Here is a 21277-nt window from a genome sequence, read left to right as displayed (position 1 = left end):
TTCAACTGGTTACAGAAAAAATAAAAAAACAAAAAGAAAGAAGGTATCAATAAATTACTCTTACAGATTTGAATAGCTTTTTCCCAATTATATAGTGTCTTTAATTAATGATTACTTAAGAAGTAAAAAATCTTCCTCTGTAGGTAGTATATAATTTTATTAAAAAATTTTCTCTAAAAAAGAACTAAGTTGGAATCAAAGTACATCACAAAGTACATTACACAAACGTTTTCGGACTTATCGGTCTATCATGAGGTTAAACTCCAGATTCAAAGCAGTTGAAACTAGCTACAGAGTTAGGTCACATGACTTTTAGTTACTACATTTGAGCTATCAAGGCTAAATTAAAGGCGACAAAGTCGATGTTTAAAGATTAAAAGTTTTTATATTAAAATTATGTCTTCATTTGCTTTAAACTTCATGGTTAATGTGTTTGAAGACAGCAGGAAGCAGACTTCTGCTTTATTTGATAAAAGTGACGATAATGAACCACCAATACCAGAAGTAACGACAAACGAAGAAATAAACATGAGGATAGGGAGATAAAGGAAGCCTTAAGAAACTAACAAATAGCACACTGCCAGCAGATTTAAGAATACCGAACGAACTCCTAAAGTAAGGGTAACAAGATCTGAAAAAACAATTATTAAAACTAGTCCAAAAAATAATAGAATGAAACCGAATACGCAAGGATGGAGCTCAAGCATTCTAATACCTTCTCTTCAAAAAGGAAGGAAAATCAGCACAAAGAACTAAAGAGGAATTATTTAATTAAACACAACACTAAAATTAAAAACCAAACTAATAAGCTAATAAATTGAATGCGGCAAATTTATATTTCGTGGACTTTAAGAAGACATTTGACAGCGTCAAATTAAAGGAAGTTATATACTTATTGAACGTAAGAGAGGTACAGCTGGTTCCTAAAAAAACTGATACGACTCTTAGTAAGATTTGATCATTTTGAGCAGTGTATGATTGGTCTGACATTATATTATATTTATTATGACAGACAAATAATAAAATAAACAAACAAACAGCCATTTTTTGAGGTTGAAGTTATCTGACAAATTTTAAGATTTGGCAGTGACAGTGACAGTAACTAAATAATAAGTCAAAAATGAATAACCATTTTTGCTAGCAGTTGCCGCTAGGGCATCTATGCCATTTCGTTCGTTGCAATCCGGGACTGCACGCTGGGGTTTGTTTTGGTTGGATCGGGGAGAGCAGCATATGTGCCTCCTGATGAGAGACTAATAAGTTTCGAAACCGGTAGGGGTGCTTGCACCGCTCTCTGATTGGACTAGAATGTGGTTCGGCTGTGTTTTCGTTTTGCAACGAAATTGAAAATGGTTATTCATTTTTGATTTACATTTACTCTGTGTGGAGTATGAAGGGAACCATTCTCGTTGGAACTTTACGGCGCTGAGCAGATGGGACGTGAATTGTAAATTGTAGAATTCCTTCATCTTCCTTAGTCTCAGCATCCGTATGGCTTGCAAATTGTAGAAGCCTCGGAGGTGTAACCAGAGAAGGTTCCCATTGTTTTCATTCTGGTGGGATGTGGAATAGCATTATGTTGTTTTATATGCCATTAGAGTGAAAACTTAGTCTTTTAAATAAGTATTTATCCTTCAAAATATAATAAATTAAATATAATTAAACTCATATTCATTATATCACACCTCATCAAAAGCTTTTTACAAGAACATAGTCAGCGATTTTGATATGGCTTAGAGCCAGACTACATCAAGGTCGCCTATAAATCGTGCTGGTAATTGCCTTGCAGCGAGACCAAAAACAAAAAGAAGAAGAAGAAGAAAGTACACTGCTCAATTTCCTGCAAAATACGCTATAAGAGTCGTATCAGTTTTTTTTTGGAACCAGCTGTACATCTAGAAATAATTAAAATAATCGAAAATATTTACCAAAAAAAAAAGAATAAAAGTAAAATTAGAACAAGAACTAACTGACTCAATTAAAGCTGGCAATCCGATAAGACGGGGGATGTCTTGAGCAGTCTATTGTTTAAAACCTGATCATGGATAAAATAATAAAAATACTCCCTCTAAGCATCAAATAAAGTTTAGATGGAAATAGAATAAATACAAAAGCCAAAAACAGTGTAAAGCAGATAAAAACAGTGTAAAATTAAAATAGAAGTTGTTCTAACTAAACTTTAATGAATTATGTCAATACCAAACAACTAAATACCACAAAAAGTAGATTTACTTCTATAGCGCTTAATATCTAATCATACTCTAGTTCTTTTTGGCTTCTTAACATTAATGATTTTTATTTGAGCCAGACTTTATTACAAAGCAACGTTTCGAATACGCTTGCTAAATAGTGACCTCCTTTATAAAACCAAATAAAAAACGTACTCTTTCTAGAACAGTGTTTCCCAAACTTATCTAAAGCGCGACCCCTTTTTGTTAAAAAAATTGTTCACGACCCCCTACTCATCACCCAAACCAAAATAGCGACAAAAATAGCGTGCCTAATTTACAACTGATGGTTTCTCAAATTTTATTTTACTTTACTGTTTAAATTCAAACTAAATACATTTAAAAAATTCAACAATTATTTTAATAATTGCGATCTGTCCCACTAGTACACTAGTAGTACTTCTGCCAGACTAGCGTTTACAATAAAAATAAATAATAAAAAGTCGACTGCACATTGTACACCGCGACATCTTTGTGTCTACATCGCAATACTTTTCCATGATATTCGCGAAGGCTCTACTCCTTACTTCGTTACTAGATGGCACTCTGGAACGTTCTCGTAGCCTCGTTTTGGCTTTATATAAGCGGCGATGTGCAATGAGACCTCAGTTCGAAACAGCACGTTGTGGCGAATGCACCGGTATTAAGTAATGAGTAAATATTTTGCGACTTACGTATTCCCGTTTACGTATTTACGTCTACGATAAATTACAAATTATGGATAAGTTTTTAAAAAGAAGTGCAGAACCATTTACGTCTGAAAGTGGCAGTAATAAAAAGAAAAACAGACTTTACAGTGATGAATATCTTAAATATGGTTTTACCATTATTTCCAATAAACCACAATGTGTTATTTGCGGAGAAGTATTGTCAAACGAAAGCATGAAGCCATCAAAGTTACTTCGATATTTAAATAGCAAACATCTAGATAAAAAAGGCAAACCCGTAGAATTATTTGAAAGAAAGCTGAACGTCCTTCACAAACAGCAAGATACTTTTCAATTGGCAACCACTACTAACGAAAAAGCATTATTAGCAAGTTATAAAGTTGCTTATCGCGTTGCCAAAACTAGTAATCCGCACACAATTGCTGAAAATCTGATTTTGCCAGCAGCTGTTGAAATGGTACATATAATGATTGGTGAAAAAGAGTCTGCAAAGTTAAAAACAATACCTCTGTCAAATAAAACTATCCAAAGAAGAATTAGTGATATGGCAGAAGATATTCAAGCGCAAGTTGTGGAAAATCTTAATAAATGCACGTACTTCTCTCTTCAAATGGACGAATCCACGGATATATCTAACTGTGCCCAATTTATTACGTTTGTAAGATATGATACAAATAATGGCATTCAAGAAGATATTTTATTTTGTTCCCCATTGGAGACCAATACCACTGGAAAATGTTTATTCGACAGTTTTGTGAAAACGCACAAGTAAATATGTTATTGACTGGGGAAAATGTATTGCTATATGCACAGATGGCGCTAAAGCTATGACAGGACATCAATCTGGTCTTGTCGTCAGATTACAAGAAATAATGCCTAATGCCACATGGAGACATTGTTTTTTACATCGAGAAGCTCTGGCGTCAAAAGCTTTACCTCCTGAAATGGACTGTGTTATGAAATCCATCAATAAAGTTGTAAATTGCATTAAAGGAAAAGCTTTACAGACCCCTATTTTTCGAAAAATCTGGGAAGACATGGGTGCTATATTTCAAAATCTTCTTTATCACACCGAAGTAAGGTGGCTTTCAAGGGGCAACGTCTTAAAAAGAGTATTTGACTTAAGAGCAGAGCTTTTAATGTATTTGAAAAATGAAAAGTCCCCATATGAAAATCAATTTTCCGATCCTATTTGGCTTTTGAAACTAGGTTTCCTTGCTGATATATTCGAACAATTAATTATTTTGAACAGTAATTTGCAAGGTCGCGACATTAATATAATTACAGCCACAGATAAAATTAAGGGGTTTATAAGAAAAATCGATTTATGGTCAACTTCACTTGGCAAAAAGCAGCTCGATTCATTCCAGTGCGTTCAGGAAATTATAGAAAATGTATGTTACAGTGCTACAAATTTTTAACAAGTTTATGCAGGCATGCAAGTTACTTTGCTTAATTTAAAACAACAGCTCTGTGATTATTTCCCCGAAGAAATTCAAAACAGTTACGACGGTTGCAGATGGATACTGAATTCGTTTTTAGCCGATTCCTTTCAACATGCTGAAATACCAATAAACATGAAAGAACAACTTATTGAAATATCAAGTGATGGAATGTTGAAGCTCCAATTTTTTTCCCAGAACCCGGACGAATTTTGGACAAAAGATGCAGGAATACCCTCAGTTGGCGAATGAAGCTGTAAAATGTTTGGTTCCATTTGTAACATCATATTTATGTGAGTTAAGTTTCTCGTCTATGACTGCCATTAAAACAAAAGTGAGAAATCGTCTCGTACTTGAAAACGATATAATTGTGTGTGTCTCAAATACACAGCCTAGATTTGAAAGACTAGTTTCAAAAAAACAGGCGCATGGGTCTCATTAACATTGTAATATTTGACTTTATTTTTTTCTTTTACTTTTAAGGACTTTTAATATTTAGTTTTGTGTTTCGTTTGATAATTAATTGTTAATTTTTATTTACGGCTTTATTAAAATAAAAATACATGATTTAACAAAGTAGTGTTTTTGTCTTATTTTGAAAATTTCCGGCGACCCCCCTAGTACCTCATTGCGACCCCCCAGGGGGTCGCGACCCACACTTTGGGAAACACTGTTCTAGAAAACCATTTATATTCAAAGTATAAAAAATGACGGAGTGAGTCAAGGGCTGAGTAAGAAAGAACAGAATATAATGAAAAATCATATAAGCCGAATGGTAACAAATAGAGTAATAAAGACAGTTCCCCAATATACAGACATTAGTGGGAAGACTACAAAATCCATGGAATGACAACTTAATGGAGGCATATTAAAAACAGAGTCACTTCTACACAACAAAAACAGAATGACAGAAGAGCTTCCCTGACGAACAGGTAGAAACAGAGGAATTGCCACGTTCTCCCTCTAAATATAAAGTAAAGTTTAGGTGGATGTAGAATACAAAAGCAAAAATAATGTCGTAAAGCCGATCGTGCAAAATAAGAATCGAAGCTGTTCTAATTAACTTTAAATTATGTCAACACCAACCTACTAAAAATTATAAAACGTATACTTCTATTTTACTTAATATTTCATCACACTCTAATCCTTTCTGGCTTCTTAAAATTATTGATTTTTATTTGAGCAATATATAATATAAATAATATAGCTCAACAGACCTTAAAGGCCCATGGCTTGGAATTTCTCCACGGTTTTTCTCCATTTTCTCCTGTCCATGGCCGTAGTTCTCCAATTTGATATCCCGATTGTTTGCAGGTCTTCCTTACATGCTTCTAGCCACTTTTTCCTGGGTCGTCCTCCTCTCCTCTTTCCTTCCCCTCTCAGCAGCGAGTCTTTTGCCCACCTTCCGTCAGCCATTCTCGCAAGATGACCTAACCAACTTAGTCTCTTTGTTCTGACCATCTGGCTTATTTCGGGTTTCCGGTACAGCTCTCTGATCTCTGCATTTGTTCGTCTCCTCCAAACGTCTTCATTGTTTTTTACTCCCCCGAATATCTTCCTTAGGACACTCCGCTCCCAGTTGTTCAGCATATTTTCTTGGTTTTTGTTTTTGACCCATGTTTCGCTCCCGTAGAGAACTGTGGGCTGGATCACTGTTCTATAGAGTCTTAATTTTGCCTCTCTGGAGATGTTTTTTGCTCTTAGTAGTTTGTGTAGGGCTCCGACTGTCTTTCTTCCTCTCGAGATTCTTTTTTCAATTTCCTGGCTTTCTTCCCCTTTACTTGTTAGCGTTACTCCTAGATACTCAAACTCCGTCACCTTTTTGAAGCAATACTCTTTATTCTCGTTGTTTGTGGTAGTTTTCAGTTGTGTGTCCTCATCTGAGGTCTGTTCTATTTCCATACACTTTGTTTTTGCGCATTAATTCTCAGTCCATACTGCTTAGCCTTTACTTCAAAGAGTTTGAAAATCCTCAGCAGTTCCCTTTCCGTTCTTGCCATTAGCACTACATCGTCCGCAAAGGCCAGAACCTGGTTTCTGTTGTCAAAGATCATACCTTTCGTTCGTATTCCACTCTATCTCAATGTCGTCTCCAACATGAAATTGAAAAGTACTGTGGACAGCGGATCTCCCTGCTTTAATCCCCTTTTAACTTCAAATTTTCCTGATAGGCTTCCTTCTATCCTTACTCTTATGTCAGTCTTCACTAAGGTCACTATTTGAGCCATACTTACCACCATAAAGCAACGCTTAAAATGCGCTTACTAAATAGTGACCTCCTTTATAAAACCAAATAAAAAATCAACTGTTTGTAGCCAACCATTTTATTCAAACTACCGAAAAATTATCCAATGTTTGTGCGATAAAGATGGAGAGTAGCGAATATCAAGGACTGGATAAGAAAGAAATGAGTAGAATAAAAATATCATATAAGCCGAACGGCAACAAATAGGGCAGTAAAGGCGGTTCCCCAATAGAAAGACGATTAGTGGAAACCCCCCGAAAATGATGGAATGACAAAGTAATGTAGGCACATTAAAAAACAGTCGGAGTCACTTCTACACAAAAAAAAAGAACGAAAGAAGAGCTTCCCCGGCGAACAGACACAAACAAAAAATTGTCACGTACTCCCTCTAAATATAAAATAAAATTTAGGTGGATGTAGAATACAAAAGAAAAAATAACGCCATAAAATAGATCGTGCAAAATAAGAATAGGAGTTGTTCTAAATAACTTTAATAAATTATGTAGAGACCAAACTACTAAATATTATAAAAAGTTTGTTTAGTTCTATAGTGCTTAATATTTAATCACATTCTAATTTTTCTGGCTTCTTAAAATTAATGATTTTTATTTGAGCTATACTTCACCACAAAGCAACGCTTAAAATACGCTTACTAAATAGTGACCTCCTTTATAAAACCAAATAAAAAATCAACAATTTCTATCAAACCATTTTTATTCAAAGTCTCAAAAATTATATCCAATGATTTTGAGATAGAGATGCAGAATGTAGATATAATAGAATCAAGGAACGAGTAAGAAAGAAAATAATAGAACGAAAAATCGTATCAGTCGAATGATAACAAATAGAGTCATAAAGACAGTTCCCCAATAGAGAGAGATTAGTGGAAGACCACGAAAACGGTGGAATGACAACTTAATTCTTCTTCTTGAGGTACCGTCTCCTCTAAGGAAGCTGATAATCATCACAGCTATTTTCGCTTAATGGAGGCACATTAAAAACCAGACTCACTTCAGCGCAATAAAAAGAGAAAGGCAGAAGAGCTTCCCTGACGAACAGATAGAAACAGAGGAATTGCCACGTATCCCCTCTAAATATAAAATAAAGGTTAGGTAGATCTAGAGTACCAAAAAAAAAATAATGTAAAGCAGATCGTGGAAAATAGGAATGGAAGTTGTTCTAAATAACTTTAATAAATTATGTACTAAATACTCTGAAAGGTATGTTTATTTCTATTGTGCTTAATATTTAATCACACTCTAATTTTTTCTGGCTTCTTAAAATTAATAATTTTTATTTGAGCTTCACCACAAAGTAACGCTTAAAATATGCCTACTAAATAGTGACCTCCTTCAGAAAACCATATAAAAAATCAACTATTTCTATTGAAACATTTTTATTCAAAGTTTCAAAAAATTGTATCCAATGTTTTTGCGATAGAGATGCAGAATATAGAGCATCAAGGACCGAGTAAGAAAAAATAATAGAACGAAAAATCATATCAGTCGAATGCCAAAAAATATAGTAATAAAGACAGTTCCCCAATAGACAGAGATTAGTGGGAAGACCATCACGTTAATGACAACTTAATTATTACTCTTGAGGTACCGTCTCCTCTAAGGAGGCTGGTAATCATCACAGCTATTTTCACTTAATAGAGGCACATTTAAAACCAGAGTCAATTCAACACAATAAAAAAAAGAAAGGCAGAAGAGCTTCCCTGACGAATAGATAGAAACACAGAAATTGCCACGTATCCCCTCTAAATACAAAATAAAGTTTATGTGGATCTAGAATACCAAAGAAAAAATAATGTAAAGCCGATCATGTTAAATAAGAATGGAAGTTGTTCTAATTAACTTTAATAAATTATGTACTAAATACCATGAAAGGTATATTTACTTCTACTGTGCTTAATATTTAAGAAACTTTTAATACTTTACCACAAAGCAACGCTTAAAATACGCACATTAAATAGTGCCTCCTTTTTAAAACCAATAAAAAAATCAAATATATCTAGCCAACCATTTTTATTCAAAGTATCAAAAAATTATACAAACTGTGTGCGATAGAGATGGAGAGTGGAGAATATTAAGGACTGGGTGAGAAAGAAATGAGTAGATTGAAAAATCATATAAGCCGAACGACAAAAAATAGAGAAGTAAAGACGGTTCGCCAATAGAAAAACTATTAGTGGAAATACCACGAAAAGGATAGAATGACAACGTAATGTAGGCACATTAAAAAACAGTCGGAGTCACTTCTGCTCAAAAAAAAAAATGACAGAATAGCTTCCCTGACGATCAGATAAAAACCGAGGAATTGCCACGTACTTTCTCTAGATATAAAATACTTTCTCTAGTTTAGGTGGATGTAGAATACAAAAGCAAAAAATAATGTCCTAAAGCAGATAGTGCAAAATAAGAATATGAGCTGTTCTAATTAACTTTAATAAATTATGTCAACACCAAACTACTAAATACTATAAAAAGTATATTTACTGCTATTGTGCTTAATATGAAAACACACTTTAATTCTTTTTAGTATCTTAAAATTAATGATTTTTATTTGAGCTACACTTCACCACAAAGTAACGCTTAAAATGCGCTTACTAAATAGTGACCTCCTTTATAAAATCAAATAAAAAACCTACTATGTCTAGAGATCCATTTTTATTCAAAGTATAAAAAAATTATGGACTAATTGAGTGAGTCAAGGACTGAGTAAGAAGGAAAAGAATGAAATGAAAAATCATATAGGCCGAATGACAGCAAATAGAGTAGTAAAGACAATTACTCAATAGACAGAGATTAGTGGGAAGACCACGAAAACGATGGAATGACAACTTAATGGAGGCATATTAAAAAACCGAGTCACTTCTACACAACAACAAAATAAGGACAGAAGAGCTTCCCTGACGAACAGATAGAAACAGAGGAATTGCCACGTACTCTCTCTAAATATAAAGTAAAATTGAGGTGGATGTAGAATACAAATGCAAAAAATAATATCGTAAAGCAGATAGTGCAAAATAAGAATGGGCGCTGTTCTAATTAACTTTAATAAATTAGGTCAACACCAAACTACTAAATACTATAAAAAGTATGTTTCGTTCTATTATTTGATCACACTCTAATTCTTTCTGCCATCTTAAAATTAATGATTTTGATTGAGCTATTCTTCACCACAAAGCAACGCTTAAAATAGGCTTACTGAATAGTAATTTCCTTTATAAAACCAAATAAAACATCAACTGTTTCTAGCAAACCATTTCTACTCAAAGTATCAAATATAACAAATGTATCAAAAGCAGTGGCGGCCCGTGAGATAGTGGCATAGAGCCATGGCACTACCTTCCTAACTATGCAGAAGCATATTTTTTATTTTTAAAATCTTTTAATCTCTGTTAATTTTTTGTGTTTATTTCTTTTTATTTTCATAAATTATATAAAATCAGGCAACTGTGCGCGTAGTACAATCGCTCGCTGCCACTTACAGCGGAGATTATTCGGCTGGAGAATCTTGAGCCAAAATTGGTACTGACACGGCTGAAAAGAGAAAGATTTTACGAGCATCCTATATAAGTGAGAGATAAAGAGCTATATTGGACAATTTAGTATACCTTAAATGAGAATCTCGTGCCGGGCACAAGATTTTGAGTTTCTTTAAGTGCTGGCTTGTCGCTTTTGTTATGTCTATTTTCTGTTAAAGTTTTTGTATTTATAATATTATTAAACTTTTAGTGCATCATAATCGTGGGTGTAGTATAAATAATATTTTGATTATTTCTTAAGTTTAATTTATTAATTGACAATGAATCAGATTAGTATCTTAAAAAACTCTTTTGGTGGTTTTTCTTTAAAAATTTTATAAGGTTTTGTGGAGCTTTCGAGTTAGCATTAAGAGGTCACGACGAAAAAAAATTCACAAAATAGAGGCATATCTAAGGAACTGGTCAATTTTAGCGCCGAATTAGACAATGACTTAAAGGTTCATAATATGTAAAGTTCCAGACCTTTCAAAGGTCTACCGTCTCCTGACATGTAGTTGTTTCGAATTTATTTATGTTGGAGAAGTTTTCTGCTTACAAGCGTCGGTTCCCCGAATCATTTTTTATTGAAACATGGAGACAATTTAAATTTTTAAACAAAACTCGGTTTAAAACTGAATTAGAAGTACTGTATTAGTGAGACGAATTAAGTACTAGGTACCTCTAGGGCTATTCCGCTATGAGTTTTATTAAATGAGGAAGGTTTAAAAAGCACATTGGAAGAAAATATTAAATTTTAAGCATTTTAATTACAATTCCTATATCAATATCTGAAGCAGAACGCTGTTTTTCGATGTTAAAACGAATTAAAACATTAGTTAAAAATACAATGAAAGTAGAACGACTTAGGTATGTTATCTGCAGAAAAGCATTTTTAAATGGTATTGATAATTTTAATAATAACGTCGTTGAAAATTTTGCATAAAAAAAACAAGAAGGATGTATCGTAAACTTTAAAAGTGGTATTAACACAACTTTGTGCATGTGTGTAAATAATGAAATAATTGATGGATTCGACCGTTACTTGATGGAAGTTCATTTTATCTCACAATAAAACACTGAAAAACATTTGTTTTCTATACTTCCACAAAATTTATTACAACTATATTATTACTACAGCTATTGAGAAAGGCACTTTGCCGAAACAGCTGTAGTAATAATATAGTTGTAATAAATTTTGTGGAAGTATAGAAAACAAACGTTTTTCAGTGTTTTATTGTGAAATAATGAAATAGTAATATTTTTATAATTTTGTAAATAGAGACTAAATCGTAAATACAAGCTAAGTAATGTTAGCAGTAAATAACGGTTGTAAGTTGAGAGTTTTTTATTGTTAATGAATTTACGGAACTGTTTTGATAAATTTTTAACAATTTCTTGGCACCTCAGATAAATATACATAAGATATATAAGGTAAAAGTATCAGCGCCTACTTTTTTTATTTTTGTTTTATAACTTCTTTGACAATATCGTGAACCCGTCTCTAAAAATTTTGGCGGCTGTCCGAATTCTGGCAATACCTGCTTAACGTGGTACGAGCCGCCACTGATAAAAAGTATTAAATTATCCAATATTTGTGAGATAGAGATAGAGAGTGAAGAATATGAAGGACTGGGTAGACAAGAAATGAGTAGAATAAAAAGATCATATCAGCCGAACGACAACAAATAGAGTAATAAAGACAGTTCCCCAATAGACAGAGATTAGTGGGAAGACCACGAAAACAATGAAGTGAAAACGTAATGAAGGCACATTGAAAAACAGTTTGAGTCACTTCTACACAAAAACAAAGGAATGAAAGAAGAGCTTCCCTGACGAACATAAAGAAACAAAATAATTTTCACGTACTCCCTCTAAATATAAAGTAAAGTTTAGGTGGATGTAGAATACAAAAGCAAAAAATAATGTCATAAAGTAGATAGCGCAAAATAAGAACAGGAGTTGTTCTAAATAACTTTAATAAATTATGTCGACATCAAACTACTAAATACTATAAAAAGTTTGTTTAGTTCTATAGTGCTTAACTCTCGTAAGGCGGTGCTTGGATTCTTACGTAAACAACGGTGCGGGGTGAATTTGCACCCCATCGGTATATCCATTTTTTATATGTGAACGTTGGGGAAGTTGATTTGAAAGATAATTAGGACTTGTTTTTCATATTATGAAACATAATTTTATCCAATGTTTTTGCGATAGAGATGCAAAATGTAGAGCATCAAAGACCGAGTAAGAAAGAAAATAATAGAAAAATCATATCAATCGAATGACAATAAATAGACTAATAAAGACAGTTCCCCAATAGACAGAGATTGGTGGGAAGACCACGAAAACGGTGGAATGACAACTTAATTATTCTTCTTGAGGTACCGTCTCCTCTAAGGAGGCTGATAATTATCACAGCTGTTTTCGTTTAATGGAGGCACATTAAAAACCAGACTCACTTCAAGACAATAAAAAAATAATGGCAGAAGAGCTTCCCTTACGAACAGATAGAAACAGAGGAATTGCCACGTATCCCCTCTAAATATATAATAAAGTTTAGATAGATCTAGAATATCAAAGAAAAAAATAATGTAAAGCAGATCGTGGAAAATAAGAATGGAAGTTTTTCTAAATAATTTTAATCAATTATATATTAAATACTATGAAAGGTATATTTATTTCTATTGTGCTTACTATTTAATCACACTCTAATTCTTTCTGGCTTCTTAAAATTAATGATTTTTATTTAAGCTAGACTTTACCACAAAAAAATGCTTAAAATACGCTCACTAAATAGTGCCTCCTTTATAAAGCCAGATAAAAAGTCAAGTATATCTAGCCAACCATTTTTATTCAAAGTATCAAAAAATTATAAAAACTTTGTGCGATAGAGGTGGAGAGTGGAGAATATTAAGGACTGGGTAAGAAAGAAATTAGTAGAATAAAAAGATCATATAGGCCGAACGACAACAAATAGAGCAGTAAAAACGGTTCGCCAATAGAAAAACGGTTAGTGGAAATACCACGAAAACCATAGAATGACAACGTAATGTAGGCGCATTAAAAACAATCGGAGTCACTTCTGCTCAAAAAAAAAAGAATGACAGAATAGCTTCCCTGACGATCAGATAAAAATCGAGGAATTGCCTGCCACCTACTTTCTCTAGATATAAAATTCTTTCTCTAGTTTAGGTGGATGTAGAATCTCGCTGGTGTCGCCATCTCCGATAGGCAATACGGCTTTAGGAAGGCTAGATCGGCGGTGGACGCTGTCAGGTACGTCACGAGGAGCGTGAAGGACTGCAGGAAAAAATGGGCAGTGTTGGTCATGTTCGATGTTCAGAACGCCTTTAACACTGCGGGATGGGGGCATATCATCAACACGATGGAGGCCCTCAGACTGCCCACATATCTCACTAATATAATTAAGAGCTATCTGACTGAGAGACACTTAACGGTAAACAAGGGCGAGAACGTGAAACTCTCTGCGGGCGTCCCCCAGGGATCGGTCCTCGGACCGACCCTATGGAATATCTTATACGACGGGTTGCTACGTGTAAATTTCGGTCGCATGTGTAACGCGGTCGCGTACGCCGACGATCTCGCGATCCTTATCACCTACGATTCCTACTGGGAGGTGGTGCATAAGGCTGAGAGGTGTTTTCGTCGCGTGAACGCCTGGATGTCGGGAAAAGATCTGGAGCTTGCAAGCGCTAAGACAGAGGTGGTGATCCTCAAGGCACCGCGAGCGGGGCCTGACCTGGTTTTCCGCTTCGGAGCCAGCGAGGTGAAATCGTCCTCTTGCGCAAGATACCTGGGCATAGACCTCGAACGGGGACTGGGGTTCTCCAAGCACCTCGCAAGGGTGGTAGAGAAGGCCGAGGCGCAAACCGCAGCCCTCCGAAGACTAACACCAAACATCGGAGGGTAGCGCCAAACGGAGACTGTACCTACATACCGTACAGTCTACCCTTCTCTACGGGGCCCCGGTCTGGATCGAGTTTCTAAGGCACAAGAAGTATAAGGAAGTCTTGATTAAAGCGCAGAGGAAGCCTCTGTTGAACGTATGCAGTGCATATCGTACTGCATCAACCACGGCCCTACAGGTCATCGCGGGTGCCCCTCCTATACACCTGCTTGCCAGAGAGGGCACAACACTATACGAGTCAGAAAACGGTCACCTACCTGCGGTTAGAGCGGCCGCTAGAGAACGGCTTCTGGCTGACTGGCAAGCGGAATGGGAGGCAGAGACAACCAAGGCACAGTGGACCAAGAGACTGGTCCCGAACATAGGGGCGTGGTACGCTTGTAAGTTCCGGAGAACAAATTACTTTTTCACGCAGTTCCTGACGGGACACGGCTCTTTCCGGGCGTTCACGCACGGCATCGGTAAGACAAACGATGACCTGTGCCTGGCCTGCCACGTGAGGGAGGACGCGGAACACTGCGTGTTCCGGTGTGGCGTGTTCGCTCGCGGGCAGACCAGGCTCAGGAATCGTTTCGGAGACGTCGGCCCCGAGAATATAATCAATCTAGCATTGGGTAGCAGGGACGATTTCGAATTCATCATCGATGTAATCACAGGTATAATAAAAGAGAGAGCAGCGCGAGAAAGGGCAGAGCAGGCCGGTTAAAAAACAAAAAAAAAATAAATAAAAAAAATAATAAATAAAAAATTCTACGTTTTTTGGTGGTACATTTACTTTACTGAATTTAGGTATGTAGGTATATGCGTAGGTAGGTAGGCAAGGGTAGAAAATTGCATCAACTCCTTGAATTTTGGTATAATTAGGTATGCAGGTAAGCAAGGACAAATGTAGGAAAAAAAAACTCTACGTTTTTGGCGGTACATTATATTACTCTATTGAATTTAGGTATGTAGGTATATACGTAGATAAGTAAGTAAAGACAAAGGTAGAACGACCCTCCCGTTGAGGGCCGCCCCCCAGTCCCATGAATTGTCCCAATCGTGTTTTCGATCCCACATAGGGATCAAGTACCTCAATTACGGCCCTATCGTTTCCGATAGGAGCCTAGTAAACCCCCTCCTTGTAGGGACAGACACTCCAACTCTCCCCCTACCGCTTCTAGGTAGGGGGGAGGATATAGGCCATGTTCAAGAACACTTTACTTTAGACAGCGCGGAATATCCCCATGTATCGTTCTCTATAGAACACGTCCAGGGACATTCCGGGTCGGAAGAAGGGGTGGTTTTAGTTGGTAGGCGGCTGGTTATGGGGGGCACGCGGGATGCATTGACTACGTGTGGTTGAAGCATCCTAGCGTGTTCTCCTCTCCTGTCCGAGTCCAACAGTACTAGGGACACCTTCCCTAGTCTGCTATGAGCGTTCCCCTCAGTCCAAAAAAAAAGGTGGATGTAGAATACAAAAGCAAAAAATTATGTCGTAAAGCAGATAGTGCAAAATAAGAATGGGAGTTGTTCTAATTAACTTTAATAAATTTTGTCAACACCAAACTACTAAATACTATAAAAAGTATATTTACTTCTATTGTGCTTAATATTAAAACACACTCTAATTCTTTTTGGTTTTTTAAAATTAATGATTTTTATTTGAGCTACACTTCACCACAAAGTAACGCTTAAAATTCGCTTACTAAATAGTGACCTCCTTTATAAAACCAAATAAAAAACCTACAATTTTGAGAGATCCATTTTTATTTAAAGTATCGAAAAATTATGGACTAACTAAGTGAGTCAAGGACTGAGTAAGAAATAAAAGAATAGAATGAAAAATCATTTAAGCCGAATGATAACAAATACAGTAATAAAGACAGTTCCCCAATAGACAGAGATTAGTGGGAAGACCACGAAAACGATGGAATGACAACTTAATGGAGGCATATTAAAAAACAGAATCACTTCTACACAACAAAAAAATAATGACAGAACAGCTTCCTTGACGAACAGATAGAAACAGAGGGATTACCACGTTCTCCCTCTAAATATAAAGTAAGGTTTAGGTGGATGTAGAATACAAAACAAATAATAATGTCGTAAAGCAGTTAGTGCAAAATAAGAATGGGAGTTGTTCTAATTAACTTTAATAAATTAGGCCAACAACAAACTACTAAATACTATAAAAATATGTTTAGTTTGAAGAAGAAGAATTTATTCAAAAATTAGGTAACCGTAATATACAGTTACAATTGAGATATTTTATAATATGTATATACAATTTAAATTATTTGACGTTGTTCTGAAGCTATTTCCTTGTGGCATTTTTATGATTAATTATTTATATGGGAAATAAGCCACAATTAAAATGAAAAAAATAATTTTATTAACGTTTCGATGCCCAAATCGGGTGCCGTTGTCAAAATACAAAATATTACTAAATAAACAAAAATGTTGTTGCTAAGCAAAAAAATTCTTCTAATAATTTATTTAATCTGACTCATTTATATTGGCAATTTAGACATATATTATACATTTTAAAGTAGAAGACTTTAAAATGATATTGCCAATATTTATGAGTTGCGTTCCTGGGACGACTTACTGAAAGATAGTTCATTCGATTACATGAAATCAACCCCAACTCAAGAATATCCGTCACAAAAAAATTATAGCATGTGATCTGTCTTTAAAAAGACAACCAAATGCAACGACAGTAAAATTCTCGCGTTAGAGACTTCATAGTAAATCACAAGGGAAAACCAGGAAAAAACCTTGTGATACTATCCCGACATCGTAAGTATTTGGTCTTACATCTAATTTACTCTCAAAAAATAATACCAAATTCTGACTTGTAACATGTTTCAATTATAAATAATATTAATAATACTAGATATATAAGTAATACTAAAATATAAAATATGTACCAGCTCGATGTTATTGACTTACTAATCTTGGTATTTTCTTTCTGTTGACTTCCTCTTTCAGTATGTGCATTTTTTTATTGAATGATAATAATATGACATATAATATGACATATAATATGACATATAATAATAATCATATGACATTTCAACCACATCCTACTGCATTCTACCTCGGTAGAATGCAGTAGGATGTGGTTGCCCATACTGAAAGAGGAAGTCAACAGAAAGAAAATACCAAGATTAGTAAGTCAATAACATCGAGCTGGTACATATTTTATATTTTAGTATTACTTATATATCTAGTATTATTAATATTATTTATAATTTAAACATGTTACAAGTCAGAATTTGGTATTATTTTTTGAGAGTAAATTAAATGTAAGACCAAATACTTACGATGTCGGGATAGTATCACAAGGTTTTTTCCTGGTTTTCCCTTGTGATTTACTATGAAGTCTCTAACGCGAGAATTTCACTGTCGTTGCATTTGGTTGTCTTTTTAAAGACAGATCACATGCTATAATTTTTTTGTGACGGATATTCTTGAGTTGGGGTTGATTTCATGTAATCGAATGAACTATCTTTCAGTAAGTCGTCCCAGGAACGCAACTCATAAATATTGGCAATATCATTTTAAAGTCTTCTACTTTAAAATGTATAATATATGTCTAAATTGCCAATATAAATGAGTCAGATTAAATAAATTATTAGAAGAATTTTTTTGCTTAGCAACAACATTTTTGTTTATTTAGTAATATTTTGTATTTTGACAACGGCACCCGATTTGGGCGTCGAAACGTTAATAAAATTATTTTTTTCATTTTAATTGTGGCTTATTTCCCATATAAATAATTAAATTATTTGACAATAGAAAGTGTTATTAAGATACAATATCCAATTCATAACAATAACAATAAAACGAAAACAAAAAAACACTTAAAATATTCCATTACAGTACAAGCATTAAAAATACTACATTACTCAAAATATTACATTAAACTACACGCAGTTAAAAAACACATTTAGAAGCCACATGAGACATTAAATACGATTTGCAACATAATTCTTTAAATTTTTCCTATATACATGTTCATTGAGGTCTTCAACTTGAGTTCCGTTGGCAACTTATTGAAATTATCAAAACCTTTATAGAGAAGTGAGTTCCTAGCACCTGTAGTATTGGTTCTGCTGATGTAAATATTATTAGAATTTCTCGTAAAATAAGGGTGAATATCTGAATTGTAACTAACAAGATCGAGAAAATATTTAGGTGTTAATCCATGTACAATTCTAAAAATCAATATCATGGTCAAATAAAAAAGACGTTGCGATACCGAAAACCACTGCAAAGTATCCAACATCAACGTGACAGGTGTTAATCTACTTGTACGTAAAATGATCCTCATTCCACGATTAAGATTTAAAAGATATAAGATGGATGCACAAAAATCAAAATGAGGTTGGATAATCGATTCATATACAGTGATCCTTGACTGAAGTGACAAATCCTTAGAAATTCTTGCAAAGAAATACAATTTTTTTGCGAGTTTTTTACACGTATACTCGAGATGCTTGTCGAATGATAGAGTATTATCTAATTGAAAACGAAGATATTTAATTTGTGTCACTAGTTAAATTGGTTCGCCATCAATGTTTAACATTATATTGTTAGTATTAAGACTCCTGTACTTAAATTTAGATGTAATTATCACGGCTTTTGTCTTACTTACGTTTAATTTAAGTTTATTAAGTTTTAATTATTTAAACACTGAGCATAAAACGTGATTCATTTTGTTAACCGCCCCTTCAATAGAACTATCGCTACAAGCCAAAAGGGTATCATCAGCGAAAAGGTTAATAAATTCACAGTCCACAAACAAATTTATATCATTTAAATATAAAATAAAAAGCAATGGTCCAAGTAAACTACCCTGCGGTACACCAACGTTATTACTGACAGTTTCGGATAATACATTAGAGATTTTTGCTCTTTGCTTTCTGTCAGTTAAGAAGTTCCTTAGCCAATTCAGAACAGCTCCATTAATGCCATAGGTTTTTAGCTTATCCAATAAAATGTATCTATCAATCGTTTCAAACGCTCGTTTAAGATCTAGAAAAACTGCAACTGTATAATTATTTATATCTATTTCTTGTTTAAATTTACATATTGAGAGTTGAACAGCCGCTTCACATGAATGATTTTTACGAAAACCGGATTGATGATTAATTAAAACATGGTTCAAATCTATGTGATCAAGAATTTGCTCGTATACAACCGTTTCCAATACTTTCTCCAAAGCCGGTAACATGTTGATAGGTCTAAATTCGCTCGACTTAATAGTATTTGTCACTTTAGGGATAGGAACAACTGAACTTATTTTTAAGTCAGATGGAAAAATGCCACCATCTAGGGAATTTAATTAAATTTAAAATAACATGACCTATGGTTTCAAATACTTCTTTAATCATTTTACTACAAAGAACGTCTTGTGGATTGTACTTACTATCAAGAGAGTTAATGATGTGTCTTAGGTCAGAAAGTGATATTAATTTAAATTTTTTAAAGGGCATATATAAATTACTATTAACGTTAATCCAAGAATCTTGTTATTCCATACTGTTAACTATATCCTCTATGCTATTAACATAATACACATTAAAATTGCTTGCAATGTCCACTTTATCATAGCATACGCTTTTCTGACCATTAAACTCAAATTCTATATTATTTGGAAAATCCCGACCGTTCCTGTTAACTAATTTTTTTAAAGTCTTCCACATTAATTTAGAGTTATTTTTATTTCTGTCAATTTTATCAAAGTAGTATTGGTCCTTTTTACTTTCAACACATTCACAACCTCATTTCTAAGTTTTTTAAAAGTTAACCAATTATTATCCCTCTCTTGACCCAAAGAATTATTAAACACCTTGTAGCTGCTATCCCTAGCTCTTATTTTATTGGCTACTTCATTATCAAACCATGGCAAGTGACCCCTATAACTACACGTTTGAATGGGAGCTACATTATTTAATGATCTACCACAAGTGTCATGTAACTCTTGGTATAAAATATTTACATCAACATTATCCAAAGACCAACGGTATGAAATCAAATCAGTTTTAATTTTATTCATATTAGTACTACTTAAGTTCCTAAAAGATTTTGATAAATTAGTAAAGTTATTAATACAGTTTAAAAAATTCACTGAAATTACTGAATGATCGGTAATTCCAGGTGAAGAATGAACATCAGACACGCAATTATTTTGATTAACTAACACATAATCAAGAAGAGTTTTACTTACATTAGTAATTCTGGTGGGCTCAGCAGTTAGGTGGCTAATCCCATACATTGTTAGTATATTTTTAATTTTATTAGTATAAAAACTGTTGCTTAAGTAATCCAAATTAAAATCCCCTACTAAAATACATAAAGAATCAGATGCAAAAAGTTCACAAATATCCACAAATTTATCCAGAAATATTGCATCAGAGGAAGATGGAGAGTGGTACAGAAAACCAACAACCACTAGAGACGAACCAATTGCTATTTTTATAAATTTGCACCAATAGTTTTCCTCCAGAGTAAAAGTTTTAAAAACAGAGTAGTGAAAACAGTTTTTTACATAGATATTAACACCACCAGTATGACGACTGGTCGAATCACATCTTACTGCATTGTACCCCTCAATGTTAATTTCGACATCTTTAATGTCATTAGTTATTCTAGCTTCACTTACCAAGATTAATTTAGGATCATATGGAACCACACATCCTTCAAATTGATCTTTATTGCATAGAAATCTTTGGGCATTTAAATATAATATATCAGTATTAAGACGTATACTAGGGTCATACTTTAGATTTTTCTTCTAATAAGTCCATTATTATTAACAATAGTGGGTTTCTTATTAATGTATTTAATAGTTTTGGTATTATCACCTGCTGCAGTGATGTTTTCAAGGTCTTTCTTTATTTTCTGGAAGTATTCTCTTTGAAGCTTAGTTTCATCTGCCGAAATTTTTACTCCAGGAACTTTAATCTCCTTTTTATTTTTTAATATTTGTTTAACATCTTCATTAGATTTTAAAATAACTTTAACTGGCCGAGCTTTTTTGACCGTGAATTTACCAATGCGAAATACTTTTAGATTGTCTTTTTCTGTTGAAAAATTTTCCAAAACCTTTTTAACCACTGCATTATCCTCTTTATTACGTTCACTCTGAATGTTTTTGTTCGATTCATTGATGTTGTATATAATTATATTGCTTGCCCTATTTTGTCTGTCCCACAACTCCGAAATAACATTCTCCATACTACAA

This window comes from Diabrotica virgifera, chromosome 10, assembly GCF_917563875.1.
Source record: "Diabrotica virgifera virgifera chromosome 10, PGI_DIABVI_V3a".
Classification (NCBI taxonomy): Eukaryota; Metazoa; Arthropoda; class Insecta; order Coleoptera; family Chrysomelidae; genus Diabrotica; species Diabrotica virgifera.
Note: the sequence above shows the minus strand (reverse complement) of the source record.